The sequence below is a fragment of the Notamacropus eugenii genome, chromosome 3, assembly GCF_028372415.1.
Source record: "Notamacropus eugenii isolate mMacEug1 chromosome 3, mMacEug1.pri_v2, whole genome shotgun sequence".
In the NCBI taxonomy this organism is placed as follows: Eukaryota; Metazoa; Chordata; class Mammalia; order Diprotodontia; family Macropodidae; genus Notamacropus; species Notamacropus eugenii.
Genome location: NC_092874.1, coordinates 249,242,212 through 249,269,566, shown reverse-complemented (window position 1 = coordinate 249,269,566; position 27,355 = coordinate 249,242,212). Strand labels below are relative to the sequence as shown.

The following is a 27,355-nucleotide window of genomic DNA, read 5'->3' as shown; positions in this document are numbered from 1 at the left end:
TAGGTGTAGGCAATCTTTAGTGAATTAGCCCCTCTATTTGTCCTGGCTTATTTTTATCAAATGTAATTAGTTTAGATCATGACCACACATATCTGAAAAAACTGAAAGGGTAAGAAGGAGGAGGTTAGGGAGGCGGTTAGACACTGTAGGGTCCATGGGAAGATATTTAGCAATTTAAAGACAAATTTCACTGTGTTCAATAAACTGTGTACCTAGAGTATGTTGAGTGCCTGTGCATTGTAAATGTGGGAGTTATGGAGCAAGAGGAGATTTCAGATGTGGGGTAGGAATTCAGAATAAGAAATTCTCAACTTTTTAGTTTTATTTTAAAAGCAATATTCCATGGCATTTCCTAGTTAAATTCAAATTCAGTCAACTCATTACAGTGGTTTGTAGGCTGACACTTTTGTGGTATGGGGGCAATTTAGACATTGCAGCTGAGTGTTTTCTGGTAACCCCAGAAAATACTGTAGACATTTGGGTGGTTAACCTACAGATGTGCCAGACAACCTCTGGGGAGACCACTTGGTTGGTGGCTTGAGTAGATCTCCACCTGGTGTGCAAATTAGATATTGCCTTTAGAAGATGGATAATTGAGATGTAATTTTGAAGTTAATGTGTTGATTTGTTTTGCTAGACTATATACATTCGTTACAAGGGAGAGTTTCTATTTTGAGGAATGAGTTAGTGGGTAAAGATAGATATGCAAATTTGGCATTAATAGAGCATTTAAAGTGAATATAAAAAGTTGAAAAAGGTATAGAAGGGAACAGAGAAATTTGCCACTACCTTGTTAAATTATATATATATGTATATATATAATTTAATATGTAAATATATACATATATATAATTTGACAAGGTGGTGTTATATACATATATAGTATGTATGTATATGTATGCATACACACATATACAAATATATGTATAATATCAACCTATGTGTAACAGAAGTTCACATTTCTTTATATAATTCTCTTTTATGCTTTCACGGAATATTGAATTGTTTGTGATTTTTTCATTTCTTCCAAAGATAATCGTTATAATGATACATTGCACAATCACAGAACCATGGAGTTTAAGAGTTAGAAGGGATGTTAGTGGCCATCTGATTCCATCCATCCCTAAAAGGCATCCTGGCTATAATATGCCTGATTAGGGATCCCTTAATCCCTTTTTGAAGACCTCCAAGGAGGGTACTGTACCACCTCTTCAGGAGGCCATTTCCTCTTTTGGACAACTCTAATGTTAGGAAGTATTTTTCTGACATCAAGTTTAAATTGGCTTCATTCCATCATCCATCCTCTTGGTTCTCCCCTCTCAGACCAAATAGAAGTGCAGTCACACTTCCACATGAGAGTCCTTCAATATATAAACACAGATATAATTTCTCTTCCCTTCTTCCCCCAGTCTTCTGTTCTCCAAATTAGCCATGTCCAGTTCCTGTAAATGATCCTCATATGACATGGACTCAAACCTGGTTACTCTTCTGTGAACTCCAGCTAATTCTTTTTAAACAGAGATGCCTCAGATTGAGCACAATATCCAAGATAAGGACAAATAATATGAAAATTATTACTTCATTTGCCCTGGAAGTTATTCTTCTCTGAATGAAGCCCACTATTGAATAATATTTTTTGACTACAATATCATATAACTGATTCATATCTTGCAGACCACAAAAAACCCAAACTCAAACCAAACCAAAATAAAACCCTAAATATGTTTCAGACAAGCTGGTGTTTTCATCTTGTTCTGGTTAAGTTGAATTTTGGGACCCAAATGTAAGAGTGCCTTTCTGAATATTTAAGGAAGATAGCATGTAGTTGATTTAGACTGCTTACATGGTATAAATGTTATATATGTAAGTAACTTTGGAAAAGTAATTGGTTATAAATGCAATATTATTTTATAATAATGATAGTAATGTTAAAATCTGCAAATGATACCACTCTGATGGCAGAAAGTGAAGAATTAAGCAGCCTCTTGCTGAGGGCAAAAGAGGAAAATGCAAAACCTGACTTGAAGCTTAACCTAAAAAACCCTACTATCTTAGTAACTGGTCCTACTTCCTGACAAATAGAGGGAGAAGAAATGGAAGCAGTGTCAGATTTTGTATTCTTGGGCTCAAAGATCACTGCAGATGGTGACTGCAGCCATGAAATTAAAAGATATTTTCTCCTTGGAAAGAAAATTATGGCAAAACTGGACAGCATACTAAAAAGCAGAGACATTGCTTTGCTGACAAATGCCCATAGAGTTAAAGTTATCCTTTTTTCAGTAACAGTGCATGATTGTGAGAGTTGGACTATAATAAGGCAAGTTGAGCACCACAGAACTGACACTTTTGACTTGTGCTGGAGAGGACTTTTGAGATTCCTTTGAACAGCAAGGAGATCAAATCAGTTAATATTTAAAGAAATTAATTCAGACTATTCACTGAAAGGTCAAATAATGAAAGTTTAAATACTTTGGTCACATAACGAGAAGACAGGACTCATTGGAAAAGATCCTGATGTTGGGAAAGATTAAAGACAAAAGGAAAAGGTCATGGCAAAGGATGAGATGGATAGACAGTGTCATGGAAGCAACCAACATGAGCTTGGACAGACTTAGGAAGACAGTGGAGGATAAAGAGGTCTAGTGTGCTATGGCCCATGGAGTTATAAAGCATTGCAAGTGATAGAATGACTGAAAAACAACAACAATATTAAAGAGTGCTTCCAAATTTATAGGCTCTATTAAATATCATATATAATTATATAATCTTGTCTACTCCTTCATTTCCATCTTGGACCTGTTCCTGATTTTCTGTACTTCAAAATCATTTTGGAACTTCCCTCAGTGCCTGGGGCTGCCTCCACCTGGAACAGATCACCTACTTCTTACTTTCTGTACTACAAAACCACGACCCCATGCCAGGGACCTTCATCATCCCTACTCTTTCTCTTCAGTTCCATTTCGTGTTGTCTTTCCCCATTAGAATATAAGCTCCTTGAGGGCAGGGACTGTCTCTCTTTTTTTGCTTGTATTTGTATCCCTGATACTTAGCTCAATGCCTAACACGTAGTAAATGCTCAAGAAATTCTTGGTTTCCTTTAGTCCAGGCTCTCAGAAATCTCCAGAAAGCTTTGTATAAAAAGCCCAAATTATTAAATTCTTTTTGATTATCATCTGGCCAAGATATACCCATTCAGAGGCTTCAGTTTAAGTCTATTATTCCAGGTTGCTGCTCTCACTCATATCACAGAATCACAGATACTCACAGTTTGACAAGAACTCAATGGCTAGTCCAGCTAATATTTGAACAAGAATTCTTTCTATAAGCATTCCAAATAAGTGCTTTTCCATTCTTTGCTTGAAGTCCTAGCCTGAGTGGCAACCCCATCACCTCTGGGGGCAGCCCGTTTTACTTTTGAATGGCTATGCCAGGAAGGTTTTCTATCCAACAAGCCTATATTGGCTTCTCTATTGTACTGCATCTGATTCTAAGAAATCAAACAGTGGAATGATAGAACTCCTTGTGACTGAATGTGGAGCTTTTTACTTTAAAAGGTGGTTCCCTCCCTTTTGGCAACAGATGGCTCAGAAAGCTCTGCGGCAGAAGGCACAATGTCAGAGAAACAACTGTAGTTTTTGTGGGGGCAAAGCTGTTTAGTCTTCACTTCTGTTACATAACATTTCCCTGTCTGCTGCCCAAAAGGCCATCGATTGCTTTGGCCCTCCTAGTCAACTGCAAACATCAGCTTTGATGTCCACAATCAAAATGCCCAGATTCTTTTTTTGATGTTTCCGATGATCAAACAACTCCTCCACCCCAGCCCCAGATAACAATCAAGCCAACAGCAAATATCATTAGCTATACAAACTGTCACAAAGCTTAATCTTGGAATCAGAAGAGATGGAATCTGACCCTCCAGATCCCCTCATCCAAAAGCTTTTATTTTCATATATAACTAAATATGAATTGCTACAGTCTTTGCTTTCTTCAGTAGTCCGATGTAGCAAGTGCTTGGAATTAGGTGTCTGCAGGCCTCATTAAAATCTGTTGCAGGTGTTTGTTAACTGTATGGTCACAAGTTGCTGATTTAACCTCTTAGAGCCTCAATTCCCTCATCTGAAGCACATAGACAATAATACTTGTATTAGTGACCTCATAGAATTGGGAGAAAAACATCATATAAAAAAAAGAATTTTTGTTTTGGGGGTTTTTTAAACGTGACAAAAACTGGAATTTCATTCCTGATTGTAAAACATCCTCTAATGGTACAGGTCTGCCTCTGATTCAAAATTTTTAGTCTCAGAGGGTTGAACTGTTATTGTGAATATTAAACTTTTGGAGAGCCAGCGATGGTTAGTGTTGAATTGATCTCCAATATTTTGCACATAGCTGGTGCTTAATAATAGTTTGCAGAACTTTCAAAGGAAACTGAGGCCTAGAGAGCTGAACTTGCCACTTTTGAATCACAGATCTAGTGCTAGGAAGCCCACCAGTCCAACCCCCTCATTTTACAGATGGAGAAGTTGACTTGCTTAAGGTCGCAGTGGTAGTAAGAGTAAGAAGGAGAATTTGAAGCCTGAACTGCTGACTCAAGAGCTGGTATTCTTTCTGCCTAACCTTGCTACCTTCTTCATAGGAGTTGGGTTTAGGACTGAGAGATCATCTAGTTCAGCTCCTTCATTTTAAAGAGGAAAAAATGGTAGTCGAGAGAAGGTAAGTAAATTGCATAAGATCACATCACTTTAGTGAATGGATAGGCACTGGACCTGCGATTTCATTTATATGGGAGCTCCCAGAAGAACAAACACCCTCTATCAAAGCAAACTGTCACTGTCCATGCAACTTATAGTTTTAAAAAGTTGCATATGCAAGATGGCAGAGTAAAGGCAGGAACTCACCTGAGTTATGCTCTCAACCCCTCCAAATATCTGTGAATAATGGTTCTAAACAAATTCTAGAGTGGCAGAACCCACAAAAGACAGAGTGAAACAATTTTCCAGCCCAAGACAACTTAGAAGGTCAGCAGTAAAGGTCTCTTATACTAGGGTAAGAGAGCAGGCTGCACCAGCACAGTCCCAGCCCTAGCAAACATGGAACAGACCTTAGGGCAACTGAATCACTGGCAGCAGTAATGGTTTTCAGACCACTCAGCCCACAGATTCCAAAGACAACTTAGAAGGTCAGCAGGAAAGGTCTGTCTCACCTGGGTGAGAGTGGAACAGTACAGGCTATGCCAGCACAGCCCCTAACCCAGCAAACCAGGAGCAAGCCCTTGGAGCCACTAAGTCAGCAGTGGCAGCAGCTGTTTCCAGAGCTCTCAGACCACAAATTATAAGGGGTCAAACAAGTGATCAGAAGGAGATTACAAAGGGCTGTTTGCTAGCACCAAAGCAGGACTGCATTGTTTTGCCCATATTCGGATCCAGGTCACAATCCTGGGTGGCAGTTCAGCCTAGGAGCAGTAGCACTCACAATCTTGTGACTACAGTGGAGCAAGGACTCTCCCCAGAATTCCAGGGCAGAAAAGAGTGCTTGTGGTCATTCACAGACTAGAACACAGGCCAGGAGAGTCGTAAACATCTCTCCTTAGATCATCTAATGTTGGAAGAACTGAAAACTTATAGATTCCTGTATCTCTGAAAACAGCTGCACAAAACCCCTGAAGCTTGGGACAGTGTGCCCTCTACCCAGGAAGCAGAGTCCTACTTTAACTAAGAGTTAAAAATCAGGTGATAGACTGGGAAAATTAAAAAACAAAAGATAAAAAATTCTGACCACAGCAAGTTACTATGGTGACAAGGAAGATCAAAATACATACTCAGAAGAAGACAAAATGATGATGACATGGCTCGGAGACAGCAGTGAAAAAGAAAGATACATGGGCAGGTGGAAGAAGATAGGACAACTCCATTTATTGATCTGAGGGTCAGGGTATTTAAGGACAGAAACTCTAAGTCTATATGACAATCTGCTCATAGTAATTTGGCCAGTTTTATTGTCTTAAGGAAGGTTAGCCTAGAGGGCATCCATTTTACATATCCCTTATATTCCCTAGGTCTCTTGTTTATCTCATGGAGACGGCAACATGGAGGGGGTAGGGGTAGGGGGAGCCTGGAGAGCCATTGTGGATGATAATGAGCACAGTCTCAAAGAACAGGTTCCCTGAAGTTCTATCCTAACTTTGCCAACAGCATTCCATCCTAGCCCTCAACAATTTCATATTTTTCTTTTCCCTACACAAAGTCATACAAGTGGAGTAATGACATTAATCCTTGAAAGGGTATGATTATGAAAGCAAGAGAGAGTTAAAATAACAATGAATCTTCTCTGGTTGTGAAGTAGGTCAACTGAGGATAGCCATGCATCTCTCCCTCTTTTCTGTTAGCCATTAGCACATGATAAATAATAGTAATAAAACAAGCATACACTAGAATGTACAAATAGATAAAAAGCAATAGAACCATCCTACAAGAAAACCAATGACTTGCAAATTTCCAACTTAAAGGGCCACAATCAGACCCTCTCTGTTACCTTCTGTAAAGATACTCCCAGCACTGACCTGAGCCCTATAGCGTCAAGTCAGATCTGCTATAGGCACTTCCAGAAGCATGGAATCTAAAATTATTCCTCATTCAAGATAAATTTTAAAACTAGTTTGCCACCATCTAGAATCAAGTAAAAAAAAGTCTTTCCTCAACTGATCTTGATGCAAAATCTCCCTCCCTCCCTTCATCCTTTCTTTCAGACTAAGAGGGAATAGCTAAAATTTTATTGCAATATTTTATGCACTGGAATTAATTTAGTATGAATGTATGACAAATAGTACAGTGTAGCAGAGTTGATCTCAGAGCCAGAAGACTTGAATTTGGGTTCTACTTCAAATACATTCTGGCTCTCTGATCTTGGGCCAATCTCTTTCTTAAATACCCTGTGCTCCCAGGAAACTCATTAAAATTAAGAGCTGAAGAATAGTTGCTCATCTGTACTGATAAAGGGCATTTCCTGTATCAGTGAAATCCCAGGTCCCACCAGGAAAAATATGAATAGTTACCAAACCATTTTAGTTTAGTTTAGATGAGTAATGCTAATCTTTTAATAAAACATTTTTTTAAAGTCCCTTATCCCTAAAATATTCAGCTTTTACATCAAATTTCTACTTTTTCGGTAGCTCCAAGTGTCACACAAAAAGAGTCCTTATGACTTTGATGTAGCTTTATTTCACAAAAAAGATGCCCCCAAAGAGGCTATGCTTCCTATTTTACTAAATAAATAGTTGGAAGACCGAGGGAATACACCCCCCCCTACATACACACACACATATACACACATGCACACATATATGTTATAGAGATAGCATCTTTCTGTGTATGTCCTTTATTTTTAATTTGGATATTGAAAATATCCAAATTGAAAATGCTCAGAGTTGTTCTTCAAACAATATTGCTGTTACTGTATACAATGTTCTCGTGGTTCTGCTCACCTCCCTCTTTACCATTTCACGTATGTCTTTCTTGCCTTTCTAAGATCATTGAGCTCATTATTTCTTATAGCACAGTAATATTCCATCACAATATATTTATACTTTTATGTAGCAAGTTTCTACAAATTAAACAAAACAAATCAAAATAGGAACCGTTAAATCTGGGATACTTTCAGCTTTCCATGTCCCACCATATTGTTGGCTATAGGGTGGATAGTGCTCATGAAAGATGTTGGTGAACAGAGAACAAACATGACCCATGTGCATATATCCTTATCACCCTTCCTAAGCCTTATCTAGCTCTCCCCAAGGAGCTCAAAAGGATCGGATACTGATAGGAGTAATGTCCCTTATTTACCCATCGTCAGAGACCTAGGTGTCTGGAATTCGTTGACCTTTCAGGGAAAATGGAATCAAACCTGTAGCAGACATTGGAACCTGCAGTCACCACTTCTGGTTCCTGTTTGAATTCCTGGTGCCCATTTTGCCCTAAATTTTTAGTAATTATCTCCAAAGACAGACTATTATTGCTGTTTATCCTTCATTCTCAAAGAAGATCAGTGACATCAGGAGATGATGTCTTGACTTGCAAGTGAATTGTATTTAAGTGAGGCAGGGCTGTGCAAAGTCATCAGCCTCACTCTCTTCTCCAGAGTTCTTGGAGTCTACTGGCAAGACATAGGTCAGGATGGCCCCCACCTGAAGACAAGGGACTACCTTGCAACTTATTCCCTTATAATATAGAACACAAGAGCTAGACTGTGGGAATCCTCTTGAGTCAAGAAGTTCCCAGAGGATTGACAGAAAAGGAGAAGATACAGGACTCTTAAACACCCCAACGTTGTATTGGTTTGTTTGCATCAGAGATTTCTTTACATCATGACTATACAACACTCAACTTCATGTCTTTAGAATGACAATGGCTAGTTTAGGAAGACCAATGACACTAGAAATGTTAATTACTAGCAGCACTGTAGGATCAGATTGCCAGGTACTGCTTCCAAGAGTCATTGCTTGTGCTGCTACCTTGACCCTTGGGGTCTAATGATTTTCCTTCTTGATTGTGGTCAAAGCTATTTTTTAAATGAATGATTTTAGACTCAATCTGTCAATATTAAGATCATAGACATAGACAAGAAGGCCTTAAAGGTCATCTAGTCAACCTCTTCATGTTACAGAGTAGGGGCAGCTAGGCGGTACAGTGGATAGAGCACCAGTACAGGAGTTAGAGGACCTAAGTTCAAATCTCACCTCCAACACTTGACACACTAGCTGTGTGACCTTGGGCAAGTCACTTAGCCCCAATTGCCTCATCTTGGGTCATCTCCAGTCATCCTGATGAATATCTGATCACTGGATCCAGGTGGCTCTGGAGGAGAAGTGAGGCTGGTGACCTGCACAGTCCTCCCTCACTCAAAACAAAGTCAAGTGCGATTCATGTCATTATTTCTCTGATGGCATGGTCTTCTTTGGCAACAAAGGACAAACACACATACTCATGTTACAGATGAGGAAACTGAGGCTCTTAAAGGCTGAATAACTTGCTTAAGGTCACATTAGTAAATGGTAGAAATAAATTTGAGCTTAGGTCCTGAAACTTCTAAGGTCAATGTCTCTTTTTACTGAGTTATTTAATTTACCTCCAGTTTGGAGATCCCCCTCTTTCAGCATAATATACTTTTGTTCTCCCTTATTCTTCTCCCTGTAGACTGTCAATGGCAGAAATTCAATGGGAGCATAATGGAAAAATAATACAGGAAACGCATCACTGCATTTTCCTTTTATCCTGTCCCCTCTCTCCACTATGGTCATCTACCTGCCATCATAAAAGATTACTCTGCAACTAAACATAGTAGATTTTGTTCCCACAAAAAAGCAAGGAACTTCCATCCAAAACCAAACCCTAGTCTATTCAATAGTTAATCCAGGATTATTTCCTAGTGCTATGAAAAGGCAGAAGACTGACTCACCTATACTAGTAGTCTGGTTTTTGACTTTAGGTCAATTTTTCCAGGTGCATTTTTGGTGAAGAAATTGTTTTACATTATTGACCTTTAACAGTTTGGTATTTTACAGTAAAAAAGGAATCTCTTACTTTTTGAGGAATTATATTTAAAGATCAACAAAGCACCTTGGCTACAGTTTTTAAATTTAATTTGTCATTTCAGTCTTTCTGGCATGTCAGGAAGTGGTCATTTAGATGCAAAGAATCAATAAGAATATAGGAAATACAGGAAAATTTTTCTCACTTTCACTTGACCAGGTTATGAATTTGAAAAATCAGGTTCTGAGTTACCTAATTGGGGGAGAAGAGAGCTCATTTGTCAAGTGTGATGCGTAGGTGGATTGGGTGACTAAAATGGTGGAAGGGAAAAGACTGATGAGGCGGAATTAGGGCATAAAGGCGAAATAATGGGTGTTATTTCTGAGGTGTCTTATTCTAAAGAAGGGCAAAGGAATAAGGATGCAGAATCCTAGACGTTAAGCTTCTCTGGCACTGTGGAAATGATGAAAGCATGTAAATATGTGAAAGAACCAGTAGCATAACTGAACAGAAGATCTCCTTACCACCCATGGAAAAGAATGGGGCAAAACAAAATCAAAAAATGAAAATTCATTTGACTGCCAAAATTCTTGATTGATAATGTAGAGAATTAAAATGCAGGACTTGACATCAAGAAGACCCAAGGTCAGATCCTACCTGGACACTTTCTAGTTATATGATCTTGGATCAGTCATTTAACCTCTATGAACCTCAGTTACATCATCTGCAATATAAGGATACTAGTGTTTACCTTACAGGGTGGGTGTGAGGCTCAAGTGAGATAATAAAATTACTTTGCAAACTTTAAAGTGCTATAAAAGTTAAATGATCATTGCCACCATCATCACCGCTATCATCATACTTAGATCCAGTTCATCAATGAACATTTATTAAGTGCCTCATTTGTTCTAGGAACTGTGCTAAGTGTTAGAGAGACAAAGAAAGACAAAAGACAGTTTTCATCCTTGAGAAAGTCATGTTTTTATGGGACTGAAACTCTCCCATGGTGCGTGGTGCTAGGTCAGTTTCCTCCTTCCTGACAAATGACCACTTTTTCTTTTACCATCTTTTTTTGATTTCTATGTGGTCCTTGATGCTGTTGACTCCCACATCCCCTCAAACCTTAGTACCATATGTAACAGACTTCTGTGATAGCAAGAATGGTTCTCAGCTTTCTGAGTGATCTTTTTTTGTCTGCTGGTTTTTCCTTCATTAAATGTAGACATCCTCTAAGGTTCAAGATCAACCCTCAGCTTTGCTTGCTTTTTCTTAACTGCCTTAAGGAACTCATCTGTATTCTAAGTATTACTTTAATAATAGTAATAGTAAGGAAAGTTTTGTCTTACACCTGAGGACCTGCTATCAGAAAATCCTTTCTGATATGAAAGCTTAGGTATAACTCACAAAATTTCTCTAGTTTACAACCAAGGGAGACCGTAACAACTTTATATCTGGCTTATTTTACTCCTTTCAAAGGACCTTCAGCCCTTCTGCAAGTACTTAGACTATGAAGGGTATTAAATAAAAAACAGATTTTTATTTAAAGTAATAATGGATTCAGACAATACCAGGTCAAAGCAATTGAGTCTCTTTGGGTAGGTGCTCTTCTCCAACCTCTCCCCCCCCTCCATATTTGGCACAGTCCCCAAACTTACAGAATTACTCAGACTTAGATCCTAGAAACATGGAAGCTAGTGGCTTTCATTTTCAGTTCACCATTCTGACCAGCTTCTGCTTCTTCCCGCTGCAACCTGAAGCAGTCCACAATAGCTCTCCCTCCAGGCCCAGGCACATCATTGCACACTCTCTCAATCTCCTGTTATTTAGTTATCATTCCCCACTTTTATCTCCTTTCCAAATACCACCCAGCTTCACCAACAAGGTAAGGTTCTCTCTTAGAAGCTGCCTGTTACTAGGCTCATGGAGGTCCTTGATCCATCCTCTCCCAGGTTGGCCTGTTGGTTCCTGTTTCTCTTTTATCACAATCACTTGACTCAAAAGCTGATCCCCTTCTTGCACAATCAACCCTTTTTGAAATGAGAAGAATCAGACTAACCTTATTCTTTTGGGGAGTTACTACATAAGCTACATGCTAGTAGACACTTAATAACTATTTGTTGGCTGACTATTATTTAATCCAAGTGACTAACTGCCATTTATCATATGACTACTGGCCTTGTGTTATAGATATTTGTGAGTATGCCTTGTCTCTTTTATCAAAATGTAAGCTTATTCAGGTCAAGGGCTGTTACCTTACTCATTTTATCTCCCATATATATATATAGTAGGTAACCGATATTTGTTGAATAATCTACAGGTGTGATATACACACATACACATATATAAATGCATGCATGCAATACAAATACATATACATATACACATATATACATATACACATATTATATACATATACACACATATATGATAGCATTACAAAGACATGGTTCCTGGCATTTAGGAATTTACTGTGAAAGGCAGACACATTCACACAAACTCACATTTATGTGGTTGAAAAAATTTTAGGTAAAAGGTTGTATGTTTTCAAAATTATTTTAGAAGGGATAGAAAATGCAGCTGTATTTTTTTTAATGTAAGGAATTCTTAGATGATAAAATTCCTCTCAACAGTGAAAGCTGATACCTTCTCTGGAACTTGGACTCTTTGAGAGCTTCCTAGAACACTGAGATATTTGCCCAGAATCCAATATAGACTTGTCCAGAGTCCCACAGCCAGATGGGGTCAGAGAAGAGATTTCAACCCAGGTCTTCCTGGCTGCAGAGACCAGTTCATTATCAGCTATACCATCCTGACTCTCATTTATTTTAGAAACATGAACAAAAAGGTCATCCTCTTCATTTTATCCCACCTCTAAGCATATGGTGATGACTATGTTTTAGGCAAATCTATTTATATGACAATGACTCATAGCTTCATTGCACAGGTAATCCTCCCTTTTGGCAATGTAAATAAAAACCACTCTGTGGTTCAGGAAGTGGTTTTTACAGGTAGCAGAAGCTTAAAAAAATAATCACCTGGTGGCTTGTGGTAACAAGTCCCTTTCAAATTAGATTGGTTGGTGTTTGGATAAAAGACATAATGAGACTACAAATTGTCACTGAATTCAAAGACTTCTTGTCTTGGTATGACAATAGTTAGTTATCAAGCATTTATTAACCACCCAAATGAACTGCAAAGGACATATGAAGGAAGATGCTATCTGTATATAGAGAAAGAACTAATAGGAATATGTATAGAATGGTTTTACATATATACATACATATATATATGTATACATATTTGTGTCTAATGGTAGACATATCTAAGGCAGGGAAGAGAAAAAAGGGGAAAAAAGAAAGTTACATAATGATAATTTTATTATATACTTAAAAAGAATAAAAAGTTGTACACAATAGATTTGTAGTTCCGTGTACAACTTTTTTTTTTTATTCTACTGTTATGGAAATGCTTGTTTTATTTCTTAAGTTCAGAATAAAATAAATAATTTTTTTTTTTTAAAAAGCACTGCATTTTATGAACTGGGCTACAAAGTAAAGTAAAGCAAAAACCCCCCAAACCAAAAACAACACACCCTGTTTCTGTCCTCAAGGAGCTTTTGTTCTAATGGAGCTCATGATCTTTTATTACAGCCCTCAGGAATGTACCTTCATGAGTCACTATATTAAGGCACAAGAAGAGGATACGTAAACCTTAGGGGTAGGGATTAGACCTGTGTGATTTCAGTGATACTTGGACTCAGATGAGGAAATCCCTTCTACCACTGTAGCCCAACACTTTTTCTGCAATTTGTATCACAGAATTGCCTAGGAGAAGCAGGGGCAGGAGTGGGGGGATAGGGTTGGCACTTCACAGGTTAAATGGCTTGCTCCATATGTATGGCAGAGGCAGGCAGACTGAGGTGGTGGATAGAAAGTAGGCCTCAGATCTAGGACAAACTGAATTCATGTCTAGATCTGATGGGTGAATAATACCTACGTAAAGTGGAAATTTATCTTATCTATTATCTTTCCATGTATTTATAGAACATGTGGGCAAAAGCGTTACAGGAGTTCAAAAACAGTGCTTCTGTGTTTTCATTATTTACAGGGTAAAGTGAAGGAAACAAAGGCCTGCATCTCAGGGGTGTGACACATGGGTGAGTATAAAACTGACATGAAAAGAAATAGAAGTGGAGTTTTTCTTCCTGGACTAGAGAGGTTCAAGAGAAAGAACTGACTAAGGTTAACATCTTACTTTGTAATCTCCGCTGATATTATTGAGTGGTGTCCAATTCTTTGGGACCCCATTTGGGGTTTTCTTGGAAAAGATCCTAGAGTGGTTTGCCATTTTTTTCTCTAGTTCATTTTACAAATGAAGAAACTGAGGGAAAAAGGATTTATATGACTTACCCAAAGTCACACAGCAAATAAATGTCTGAGGCCAGATTTGAACTCAAGGAGAAGAGTCTTTGTAACTCTAGACCAGGCAGTCTATCTATTACATCACCTAGCTACCCTGCTGATACCTTGTATCTCCTAGCTACTTGGAAGAGAAGACTAGAAATATATTGTTACCTTGTTTCAAAGATCTCTCCAGAATCATAGGTATTAGAAAAGGAAGCAATGATCAAGGGAGACTGAATTGAGAAGATAGAATTCTGTTATTAATAGAGTTGGACTTTCTTGGTTTAAAACAGGTCTAAAGAAATGGTTTTTAACCATGGGTGGTGTGTGTGTGTGTGCATGTGTGTGTGTTAGAACTCTCTGGCAGGCTAATGAAGTCTATGATCCCCTTCTCAGAATGAGATTTTTAGATGCATAGGATTACAAAATAAATCAATCATATTGAAATACAGTTTTAACAATTTATATTTTATATTCATATATACATAAATACATATAAACATCTCTATGTTTACACACATATATATGTACACATATTTATACCATATATACACATATATACTATAAAATCGGTAAATACACAGTTGATAGACCTCCAGTTAAGCACCTCTGCCTTAATTAGGAAGGCATTCCCCAAACGACCATGAAATGTATCAATGCAAGTTTGAAAAGCAAAAGGTGAAGTGTTACAATCTTACCACCAACTCTCAAGGGCAACAGTCAGCAGTAATGGGATGGTGATTGTGAAGGCCACATACAGGATTGTCTGGTTGGCTTTGTTTTTCTGTGCCTGGGTCAGGGGTTGCAATGTTCTGTCTGAGTCTGGCTTCTAGCCAGTCCTGGCAACAGTTTCTTCTTTCTGGCTTTCTCTTTTCTTGTAACCAGGTCAGAGGCCACATTTCCCTTTTTTCTCGGCTCAGTGCTAGAGTCTCTCTCTCTCTCTCTCTCTCTCTCTCTCTCTCTCTCTCTCTCTCTCTCTCTCTCTCTCTCTCTCTCTCTCTCTCTCTCTCTCTCTCTCCTTCTCCTCCTCCCTCCCTCCTCCCTCCCCCTTCTGTGTCCCTCTTCTACCACTTATATGACCACATGTCAAGTTAAGTCCAATGAAGACCTTGAAAAATAATGATATATAATTTATTTCTACTAAACTCACAGGAAAACTTTTGCACCTCTGCTCTGAGTTATTGTTAAGAATTATATTCTTAATTTGTAGATGTAGTTTTAGGCATTTACAGGGATAAAGGAGGAAATAAATAACTTGCGAATGTGGAAGTGAACGAGTCCCGTTTGGATCATCTGGTTTTGTGTTGTAGAATTGATAGTGGATTTGAAGCTGTCAAAGTCTGCAGCTTTGAAATTTCTTGAAAGGTAGTTCAATGATCAGAAAGCTGGACTGGGAGTCAGGAATATCTGAGTTCAAATCCCGACTGAGACATTTTTAGCGCTATGATTCTGGCAGTTTCCTCCAAACTGCAAAAATGGGGATCATAATACCACCTACCTCCCAGGGTTATTGAGGATGAACTAAGTTATTTCTTGCAAAGTGCTTAGTATGCAGTAGACACTTAATAAAAACTTGTTCATAACCTTCTCTCAATAATTTATCAATGATGAAGTACAGTTAGTTTTTAGGGGAGAGTCATAGTGACTTCACTGATCTGCTAAAACAGGGTAAGTAATTCATTCAGCAAATATTTCCTGAACATGTACAACTTAAAAAGTATTGCCCTAGATGCCAGGGAATATCCAGTGATGAGTTAGACATGATCCCTGCCCTAAAGGAGTTGATAATATGGTAGAGAACATAAGAGATGCATGTAAACAGCTATAATGCAAAATTAGAAGGTTTTTTTGATAGTCAAGACCAGAGATAATGAGAGTCTGGACTAATATGGTAGCACCAGAAATGCAAAAATTATGATATGTTAGAGGTAAGATTGCTTGTTGTTGGCAACCAATTGAAAGTAGGGAGAAATGAAGGAGGAATGAATTATGATTCATTCTGGGTGACTCAAAATGATAGAGCCTATTAAGAGAAATTGGAAAGTGAAAGATTAAGAGCTGGTCTTTTGGAGAAGAGCTTGCTTTTGGCTTCTTACCTTTGAGATGCCAGTGGGATATATATGTGGGGATATTCAGTAAGAACTGAGACAGGCTAGACCAGAGTCATCTAGGATGTATAGAAGGTAAGAGTTCTGGAGTTGGAATCAGGAAGACCTGAGTTCAAATCCTACCTCAGACACTTACTAGCTGTCATTTAACCCTGTTTGCTTCAGTTTCCTCATCTGTGAAATGACTTACAGAAGGGAATGGCAAACTACTCCAGTATCTTTGCCAAGAAAACCCTAAATAGAGTCATGAAAATGATTGAACAATATATACTTAATGATAACTTGTTGTTATAGTTATCCATTCATATGTTTCCTATATTCTCTAAACTCAATGCCTCTCCCAGGGATGTTTTGCCTCATCTGGGCTTGTGTCAATTCCTTTTCAGAGGCCTAACTTAGGTGCCCATTTTTCATGACACTTTCCTGACTCTGCTAGCTGGAAGTTATTTCTTCCTCCTCAAAATTTCCTGGAGCAGAGATGTCAAACTCATCAGCAAAACTCCCCCAAATAGATTAAAATGTAATTGGCAAATATTCAATAAAGTAAATAAACATACAATGCAACAGAAATAATGTAAATTTGTGGTTTTGTAAGTCAGTATGGCCTTCAAGGATCTGTTTCTATGTTAGATCCAAGAGCACCTTTTCTGGATTTCTCCCATTACTTTTGACCTGTGTCATGTATATTTGTACATGATGTATAAAGCCCCTATTATTACACCTCATGGATGTAATACTCCATGAGAGCAAAAACTGGGCTGTTTTTTCCGTATCACTTAGTATGAAATTTAAGCTTAATGTCTGTGGAATACAATTGATTGGTACTAATATTGCATGGGCAGCTAGGTGGTGCAGGGGATAGAGTGCCAGACCTGGATTCAGGAAGACCTGAGTTCATATGTGGCCCCAGAAACTTACCAGTTGTATAATCCTGGACAATTCACTTAACTCTGTTTGCCTGTTTCCTCATCTTTAAAATGAATTGTAGACTAAAATGGCAGTATCTTTGCCAAGAAAACCCCAAATGGGGTCATGAAGAGTTGGACATGACTGAAACAACTGAACAACAACACAGTATAACAACAAGAACGATGGTGTGTGGGAAGAAGTCAAATTGCAAGGGATTAAAGATGATGAGGAAATGGAGGCACTGAGAATGTAATGCTCTTTACTGGAGTTTGGCTGTTTTAGAAGTAATGAGGAGGGCAGGTGTTTGATATTTTGAATCACCTCTCTCATCTATCTACCTATCATCTGTCTCTATCTCTATCTATCCAGCATCTTTCATTTCTGTCCTGTCATCTAGTATTTCTTATCCTATCTAGCATCTCAATCCTGTCCTTTATTTCTACCTCTATTCTTTCTTTCTATCACCTATCTCTAATCCATCCATCTATCATCTTTATCCTCTCATCTTAATCTTGTTATATCTACCTACCTTCCTATTTTCTTCTTCTTCATCATCACCACCATCATCACCATCACCACCACCACCACCACCATCATCATCTCTCTCTCTCAATCTCTCTCCCTCCATTCCACCCCCTCTCTCTAATATTTAGAGGTAGAAAGAACCTTAGAAGTCACTGAGAGCACACTCTTCATTTTTTTTGATAAAGTCACTGAGGCTCAGAGACGTTCAATGACTTTCTAGTACTCTCTCCATCCATTACCTTTGATTTACCTTGTATACATTTTACACATATGCCCATGTGGTTTCCTTCTATATAATGTAAGCTTCTTGATGGCAGGCACTATTTCATTTTTGTCTCGTACTTCCAACATCTAGTACAGTGTCTAGCCCATAGCAGTTATAAACAAATGTTTGCTGAATGATTGATTTTCTAAGATCACACAATTAATGAACAGGAGTGGATTTGAATCCACACCCACAATTCATTAGACCAATATTGCTCTGTTTAAAATAATTTTAAAAACAAACATATCTCCACTAAAGTCTTATTCCTATGTCTCACTGGAGCATACAGAAAACCCTGTAGAGCATAAACTCTCACAAATTCCATCCATGTGAAAAGACTCCAGGAATGGTGTGTTATTGGCTCTATGCTTGTCCTTTAAGACTAGTTAAGTCATCTAAAACTAGACTAGTTAAGATTAGTCAGATTGGCAGAAATATGGTCAATGGATGATTTTATTTTTTGTGTGTATGTGACTAAAACTATTTACAAAGATGCTCTACCAAGCTATGGAGGGGCTATGATATGCACCAATAGAGTACCCACACCCATGAAATCTCGAAATGGTGACATCCTAAAAGCAAGATAAAATGACAAAGCCTCAAAATCAGATTTATCAAATTCCCCCCATTATAGAATTACTATATAATCTATCTTTCATAATGTCCAACTTCACCTTCTCACCATAGTGTGATTCTGAGCTCTCAAGGACTTTGCCAGCATTTGATCACATTGTCAGATCTTACCAAACCTGAAAAATTTGGGCTAGGCTTGTGAAATTCAGAAGTTTATCATTAGAAAGCTGGCTGCCGCAATTAGGATTCTTAACTTTTTCTGTGTCATGGACCCCCTTTGGCACGCTACAGTTTCCTGCGGTCCTCTTCTCTGAATAATGGTTTTTCTTTTCCCCAATTCATTAAATAAAACACACAGGATAACAAAAGAAATCAGAGGTTAGTGAAATGTAATTTTTCCCCCATTCAAGTTTACAGACCCCCTTAAATCTACCCATGAACCCAGCTAAAGAGTCCCTGTGCCAGAGGAACTCCTCTAAAGACATCAGAGTCACTCTGTAAATCTGCAGAGGGGTTATGAAATGATCAGTCTTTAAAGTATTGAAGCCATCATATCTACCTAATGTTGAAATTCAGTGCAATCTAATTTCATGAGAAACTTTTAAAAGAGCCACTTATGTTGTAGGTACATAGCATTTGACATGAAATACAAATTAGCCAAGTGCCCCAAAACATTGCAGAAGGAAGAATGGAAGCCAAAAAGGCAATTAAACCTGTAACAGAGTTACAAATGTAGCATCAAATATTGGAGTGTACACCAGGAAGTAGTACCAGGATGCAAAGGTTACATCAACAAAAAAAAAAAGGTCACACCAAAGATTGACTTCCTTGGCCATTGAAAATATCCATTTCTACCCTGCCCTCCCCCAAACCCCTTCTTATCTCTCAACTATATAGTTTTGTGTGTTTAGGGGAAAAAAGAGAAAAAGGAAAAAAACCCCAGAGATTCTTGCTTCAAAGGTCTAGGATCCGCCCACTCTGTCAAACTCTAGCGTATTAGAGTTAGATAGCTGACCAGACTTTTTCTCTCCATCTCTAGAATCACAATTCTGATAGAAAATGCCCGGTTCCACGTATCTCATTGGAACAGTGGCTTGGGGTTCAAATAAATCACATGATACTCTGCAATAAAATGTAAAAGTAAAAATATCTTGAACTTTGTGAAAGTGTAACAATGTTTTTGGTGAGACTGTAGTTGTACCTTTTCACAGGAAGGTAAAAGAATCCCCACAAAAGAGCAGGAATTGGCTGAAACCAATTATAAATCACCCTTCCGTAATTTTGTTTAAGTTACAAAGTATTGTAGATCACGGGTTGACAATGGCAGTCGGCCCATGAAACTATCTTTATCCTGAGCCTCTCTTCTATGTCAGCATCCTATTTTGAACTCACAATGCTCTCAGATGAGCCGCAAAGATGTACTTAGCTCCCACCATTACAATTTCTGCTCCCCCTTTCTTTGGTCCCTTTCAAATCACATGAAAGCATTGGATTGCTAATTACTTTTATCCAGCCTATAGGAAAATTAGTTTATCTTCCTGATCAAAGCAAATTAGGCAGATCATGGCTGATTAGAATGCAACAGTAAAATCTCCATACTTTCTATTCCACCCCCTTTTCTCTCAGAAACAGGGTCTGTGTCAAATATGTAGGTATTTCCCACGGCCAGGCTGGACTCTGTTTCCAACAGGCACTGCTGCTGGGACAATGGTCCTCATACAGACATTAAAGTTCTTCAGTTCAGTCATTGTGTGAGTAAAGAACTACTAACCCCTTAGCTAGCATTTGATGAAACATCTAGATTTACATATTTCCTTAATTGCATTTTTTTGAATGTGAGTGAGATTTATCTGACCAGAGTTAAATGCCCCTTTTATTCTGCTAACCAAGGCAAAATACAACTCTATACTCTGAAGAGAAAAAAAAGATGGGGGGGGGGGGGGGGGAAGTGTATGAATTCTTACACAACACCCATCCAGGCAAATTTTAGGATTTTGATAAAATGGGAAAAGGGTGTATATGTAGTGATGATCATGTTAACCAAGTGAACCTTTTATATGTAGTGTAATCATATAGCTTTTGCATTTCAAAGGGTACATGTTAATTTCTAAAGAATATATTTGCTTGGATGTTGCAAAGTTAGTATTTTGATTTTTTAAAATAATGCATGAATGCTTTTCCTTGTTGCTAACTTCTCCAGAGAGCATTTTAGTCATTGACCCATGTTATAAATATTGTTTCTTTGTCCCTAATATTCTTCTACCAAATTTCTTTTCTGAGACTACTTCAAAAAAGAGAGAGAGCTCACATAAACAAACTTGAAAGTGCACTGTATTTTCTTTATTTATAATCAATTACTATAAATTAACAGTAAATCTTGCATTTAGCTCCATTTAAACATCACTATGCAGCTGCCCATTTGAAAATAAAATGGTTGCCTTCTTTCACTCCAGTAGGCACAATACAAAACATCCATTGAGTTGGTCCTTTATCGCAGCTGCCAGTGCCCAAGCCGACTTTTAGCGAACCAACGGAGCGGAAGAACAATGCAGAGGCAACATTTTATGGTATTTCTGTTCTTTCTCTTTGGAGACTAAAGGTGTTAATTAGGAATCAAAGAACACAGCCCTGCCACCTTTCTTTCACAAACGCTGCACTGCCCGCTGCAGTTTTCAGAAGAAAAATAAATCTAATAAAAGGATAAAAATGATGTTTGTCACACCAGTAAAGTGTACTTAAGACCCTTTGATCAGGGGCTTTTTATGTAGTCTTGTCAGATGGGCTGGAAATATTGTATTTTCCCCTTTTCTCCCCCTCTCTTTGTATGCCTTTCTTCGAATTCTGAATTTAATTTAAGACTGTCTAGGGAGAAAAAAGAGATATAAACATAGTCATGTGTGGAATTCTTTACAGGTGATGAAAGTCTTTTCTCAGACAATCAATTTTGTTAAGTGGGAAATCATACTCAACTTTAGGGGGGCGGGGTTAAACTCAAAATTCCCTGTGAAGCTAAGCCTTCACAGATAACCAGAATACATCATAGCACTTTTGATACTCTAACCATGCTCTTTCATGTTTACATTTTACAAACACATGCCTAGATACTACAATTGGAATATGATTCTACCTCTTTGTTTTTTTCCAAATTTATTTTGTAATTTGGCTGACTGGATCAAATGACATTATTGATACACACATGTGAAATGCTTTGAAAACCATTAAGTTCTGTATAAATACCAGTGATTGTTAATATTATTATTACTATCATTCTTCTTGTTAATTTTTATATTATTTACATATTATATCATATTATAATATAATATATTATTATAATATGAACACATATTATAATAATATAATTACTTATATTATTATAATAATATAAATAGTTATATTATTATAATAATATAAGTAGTCATATTTATATTATTATGATAATATAAACATCTCTATTTATATTAATATTATTACATTATTGAATGTTCATGGGGATATATGCCAAATACAGTCTTAAAGATTATGCATGCACACATACCCATGCACCTAGACTAATAAGATATATTCATTAAATAAGTTATGTTTATTCTTTCTGTATTTTAAAATATATATGTATATTTCTGTATTTTAAAATATATGCACATATACATATATACACACATACACAGTTATTAAGCAGAACAGTTCTTGGAGTATCCCACATTCAAATGGTAACAGCATGAAGTCATTACCTTTAATCTTCAGTCAAAGTTAAAAAGCCTAAAGTAAGTTTATGAAGTTAGCACTGTGAGGAATTAGTCAAGCTTGGGAGCTTTCTCAGTGAGAGGCTTGCTATGAGCTGCCCAAACCCTGCCCACATCCATTAATCCCGCCAGAAAGAGACAGGAAGAGGGGCTGCTTGTTGATTTAATGTTAATGAATTGAATAGGCTCCTGAGGCTACCTGTGGAGTCTTCTAAACTGTAAAACAAATAGTCATTTTAAATAATGCTCAGTATAGAGAAAGAAGCAAGCAAGCCCTTCTAGGTCTGTAATCTCAAGGGGGTGGGGGTGGGGGTGGGGGGGGAGGAAGGCCTTCTTTCCTCTAAACCTGCAACATCATTCAATGACTTTGAGTATTAGATACTAGCCAAATGTCAAGTTAGTAATTACTTCTGGTAAAGTAAGGCTTAGCTTCATTGTTAGTATGTGGCTTCTTTTATCAGATTATAAGTAGGTTATTTTCTGGAGTAGACACATTATATGGAGTAAATACATTCTACCCAACTTGGTTCTAAAGTCAATTTTGTTTTTTTCACTTTGCTTACAAATTGAGACCTCAACAGACTGAACCAAACATTTTTGGTGAGCCAGTCCCATGGGAGAGATGGTAGTCTGTGATGTGGCATGTTGGGAACTGTGGTACATCAGCAGTTGTATGCTTATTGAGACATTGCTTTATTCCCCCTCCCCCCCCATCAGGTCATTTCTTTTTCCTTTTTTTCCCCTCCACAATCTCTGTCACTTTTGTTTACAGTCTTTTCCACCTTTGAAATTGCTTCCATACTTGAGGATCTCTTGAATGCACACTTAGAATTCCTATCACTTTGCTCCTTTGCTTTTCTTCTTGTTGAATGATTATTTATGTTGGAAAATAGAGATGCATACCAGTCTACATCTCTTCTCAGCTTTAGCAAATGATCATCCTGCATTATTTTGGCTCCTAATAAAGATGAACTACAATACCACACTTACCAGTAAGTGCTGCTCTGTGTGTTCCAAGTTCTGAACAAAAGAATTGAGTATGTTACATTTGTCAATTCTATCTTTGTTTTAATTGTTGAAATGCTGGCTTATCCAATTGAGTTTTGAGCTGCTAGATAATTTGTTTATGGTCCTTTGGAATCCAATCTGTCAGGTGGTCTATCTGTGATCTGTCATCCTTGCTACATTATCTATCCAGCATCTTTTCACACCATAGGTTGCCTCATTTGTCCTGCAGTTCTACAGAAAAATGTTAATCTTTTCATTGCACACTGGGTAATTATAATGTGCTCTTCACATCATGGGACAACTTTCTCATGTGAAATAATAATATTAGCTCATCTTAAAATAAAATTTAATTAAATTAAGACTTACCACCATGCTATAGGAAAGACACAAGAATGATTATCCTCATTTTACAGTTAAGGAAATGCATGTCTCAGGGGAACAAAGTGATGCCCAGGGTTACCCAATGATTATGTCAGAATTGGGACTCAAACTCAGGTCTACTGACTCTAAGACTAATAATCTTGTCACTAAGATTTGTTATCTTTGACAGTCGTTGTGGGCAGTATTATGGACCTAACATCTCAGTTGATCAACATTACATGAATCGGTCAAGTTTGCAAAAAAAAAAAAAGCCAAATGCAAGTTAATATAATGGACATAACATATCACAAGCAGAAAAATTCCTTAAGTTGGTGCTCCAGGTGGTGTCAAATAAATTACTCTCTTATTTTGTCAGTGCTTGAGGAACTCAGTGATCTGACTATTCTTTCACATGTAAGATAGTCCAAGAAGCTCTAACATTCTCCTTTCTCAGAATTGCTGGTTGACCTCAAAAAACCAACTGCATAAATACAGAATGGTATAGGTACGATCGTACAACAGTTCAATGAGCTATTTGTATCTCTAGTCTTGGCACAATAGTGAGAACTTAAACACTTTTTCATTCATTAATTCATGAAAAAGATCTGGGGGTTTTAGTGAGCTATAAGCTCAATATGACATGACAAGGCAAATTAATAGAAGCATAATGTTCAGAATTGGCAGCTAGGTGGCACAGTGGATAGAGCATTGGGCTTGGAATCAGGAAGACTCTTGTTCATGAGTTCAAATCTAGCCCCAGTTACCTACTAACTGTGAGACCGTGGGCAAGTCACTTCACCCTGTTTGCCTCAGTTTCCTCATTGGTAAAATAAGCTGGAGAAAGAAATGCAAACCATTCCAATAGCTTTGCCAAGAAAATCTCAAATCAAGCCACAGAAAGTTGGATATGACTGAAATGACTGGCCAACAATATTCAGAATGAGGGAGATGATCACAAAGCAGAGTGACAGACAATTGCCCTCATTATCCTTCATCTGGAGTATTGTGTTCACTTTGGAAATTAAAAAAGACATTGACAATCAGAAAGGAATTGCGGCTTACCAAGACAAAAACAACAGTCGTCAGTCATAATATTTAAGAAGCTTACATTTAACAATGGTATATGAAATCTAGAAAAGAGAAAATTTGAGAACAATGTAGCACCAGTGATAGATACTCAGTCCCAAGTCCTGATATCTTACATTTCTTTCCAGATCTTACTCAGCTTTCTTCAGGATACCTCTCAGGTCATATACAAATGGTTCCTCCCTATCTTCACTGAACCTGTAATTTGTCATTTGTCACAGAGCCAAACAAGCTGGTTCATTTTCTCCCTGGAGAGAGAATTTTGGTCTTCATGTTATCTGTTAGTAAACAGGTTTGGGTTTTTTTCCCTGTGATTAAGAAAGTCAAATCAACTGCTTTTATGTTTAAAGATGGTTGCAAAGATTCATCATGAGATATTCTACTGCTCTAAGGAGGTATGATGCCTCTGTTGGTTTTTTAAAAAGTTTTATTGAGGGTATTTTTTAAAGATTATTATTCCTTCCCTGTGTTGGTGAAAGCACCATCTGGAATGCACTCTACTTAGGAAATCAAAGGAAGAAAACATTCTGAAGCAAACATTCTTTGTATTTGTGTCATTTCCCCCTATTGCTGTTCAGTTGTTTTCAGGTGCCTCCAATTCTTTATCCAGTTTGGGATTTTCTTGGCATAGATACTGGAGTAGTTTGTCATTTCCTTCTCCAGTTCATTTTACAAATGAGGAAACTGAGGCAAACAGGGTGAAGTGGCTTACCCCAGGGTCACACAGCTAGCAAGTGTCTGAGGCCAGATTTGAATGCAGGAAGGTAAACCTTCCTAAGTCCAGTCCTGGAATTTTATCCACTGTTCCACCTAGCTGCCCATTCCCTATTAGACTTGCTGATTATCCTTCAATTTTGAAGGATGCCAAGTACATCAAGGGGTGATATCTTGACTTGCTAGTGTATTGGATTTAAGTGAGTCAGAGTTCCACAGTCATCAGCCTTACTCTCTCTTCCAGACTCATCAAAGTTCAGTGATGAGATAAAAGTCAGGACAATCAGTGATGGCCTGGGATGACTTTGGTGTCTTTGATATTTGACCAAGCACTTCTCCCCAGTATTTGCTTCAGCCCCTTTTGTGATCATTTTGGTGATAAAATTACTTTATAAACTATAGAACCCTACATACATGGGATTTGTCATTATTATAACAACAGACACAAAATTACACATTGGATTCATTCTTTCCTCCCTTTGGATCTGGTGGGACACACATAATGCACTTGCCCAGGTGTTGGAAGAAGAATAGCACTGCCATCTCTACCTCTGTACTTAGATCAGCTGAGTCAATCCCTTGCCACCTGAAGTTTGGGAGATGGCATGACATCTTAGATTGAGAGCCAATCTTGGAAATAGGAAGACTTTGGTTTAAGTCTTATCTCTTCTACTTGTTAGTAGTATGACTGTGGGGAAGTCTCTTACCCTCTCTGGGCCTACTTACTCATTTTTAAAATGAGGGGGTTGGAACTGATGACCTTAAAGGTCCCTTCCAGCAATAAATCTCTGATCCTATGGTGACCAGGAAAGTGGCCCCCTATGTATTCTATTTTTGTGTATAGCCATTCTTAAAAGAGAAAGCAGCCCTTGGAGAGCATAATGGGGTGGGGAGGAGGAGGGTAGGACACACTATGACTCCCCTTTGGATATGCCCTTGTATGCTAAGTAAGGTTTAGGGTTGTCATGTAGTATAATAGGAGTTGGTCAGGGAAGCCCTTTATCAACCTGGTGAGATTACGGTGTGAATCTCGGCAGGAAGGGCCATTTTAATGATGATGATGATAACTAGTATTTATAGAGAGCCCACAATGAGTCAATCACTCTGCTGAGTGCTTTACAAATATTTCATTTGATCCTCATAATTACCCTGGGAGGTATTATTATTATCACCTTCATTTTATTATTGAAGAAACTAAGGTAAATAGTAGTTGTGATTTGCCCAAGGTTACACAGCTAGTAAGTGTCTGAGACCTAATTTGGACTCAAGTCTTTCAGATACTAGGTCCAGAGCTCTATCCACTATGCTATCTGGCTGCCTCCATTTTCCATAGAGGTACTTTCTAGTACCTAGGTGGAGAGGGCACAAGGAATTGCATTTACCATTCCTGGAACTTTTCAGACCAAAGTGCATGTCCCTCCTCACCACTCCCCTATGTGTGTTTTCTCCCTTTAGAATAGGAAGACATTTAAGTAATGGATTATCTTTGCCTTTTAATTCATACCCCAAGTAGCATGGTGCTTGTTGTATAGCAATCCCTTAATAAATGCATTTTCATTCATTCTTCTTCAAAACTCTTGCCAACTTTCTCTTCCAATTCTTGTTGACAATCTATCTTTTGCTGTCATCAGCCTGCTGGTCTGGTTCAAGGTCAGAAGATATGGGGCTAGGAGCAGCTCTCCACAGTAGCAGATGTTCTCAGACTTTGGTTGTTTGGGAATACAAATTCCATTTATGGCTAATAGTGGCAAAAAACTGATGATGATCCATTTGGGTATTGTACCCAGATGTCCCTGATACTTGATTGATCCAAAAAGCTACTACTCAAGTCATTAAATACAACTTTTGGTTCTCCTAAGGAAATAAAAGAGGCCGTCCTATGAAGATTTAATGCCCCTCACAGTTGACAGATTTCCACTGCTCCATGAATCACTAAATCCTGTCCTTGGTAACCTTCCATATGACAAATGATGGAACCTGCAGCTATATGAGTGAATACTGTATTCTTACTGAATATCCTTTCCCTACCACAGCTAAGTAAATATCCTTTCATTAAGAATCAAGCAAGGAAAAAGCAGGTACTGTTGAAAAGAACTTTGAAGAATTCCATGAGTCATCCCAGTAAGGGGCTAGTCTTTAT

The 27,355-nt window shown here is 37.9% G+C and overlaps 1 protein-coding gene across 2 annotated transcripts in view; it reads right to left on the bottom strand.

The window, feature by feature from the left end:
* The window catches only part of LGR5 (leucine rich repeat containing G protein-coupled receptor 5), a 196,891-nt gene that overhangs the window by 147,148 nt on the left and 22,388 nt on the right, over positions 1-27,355 (bottom strand). The window contains exon 1 of one of the 2 annotated variants that reach the window (XM_072655380.1): positions 11,180-11,863. The exons of the other annotated variant lie outside the window; for it this stretch is intronic. The gene's annotated coding sequence lies outside the window, so the exon portion shown is untranslated. Of the gene's footprint in view, positions 1-11,179; positions 11,864-27,355 lie in introns of those variants that run through there. 2 annotated transcript variants of the gene reach the window in all.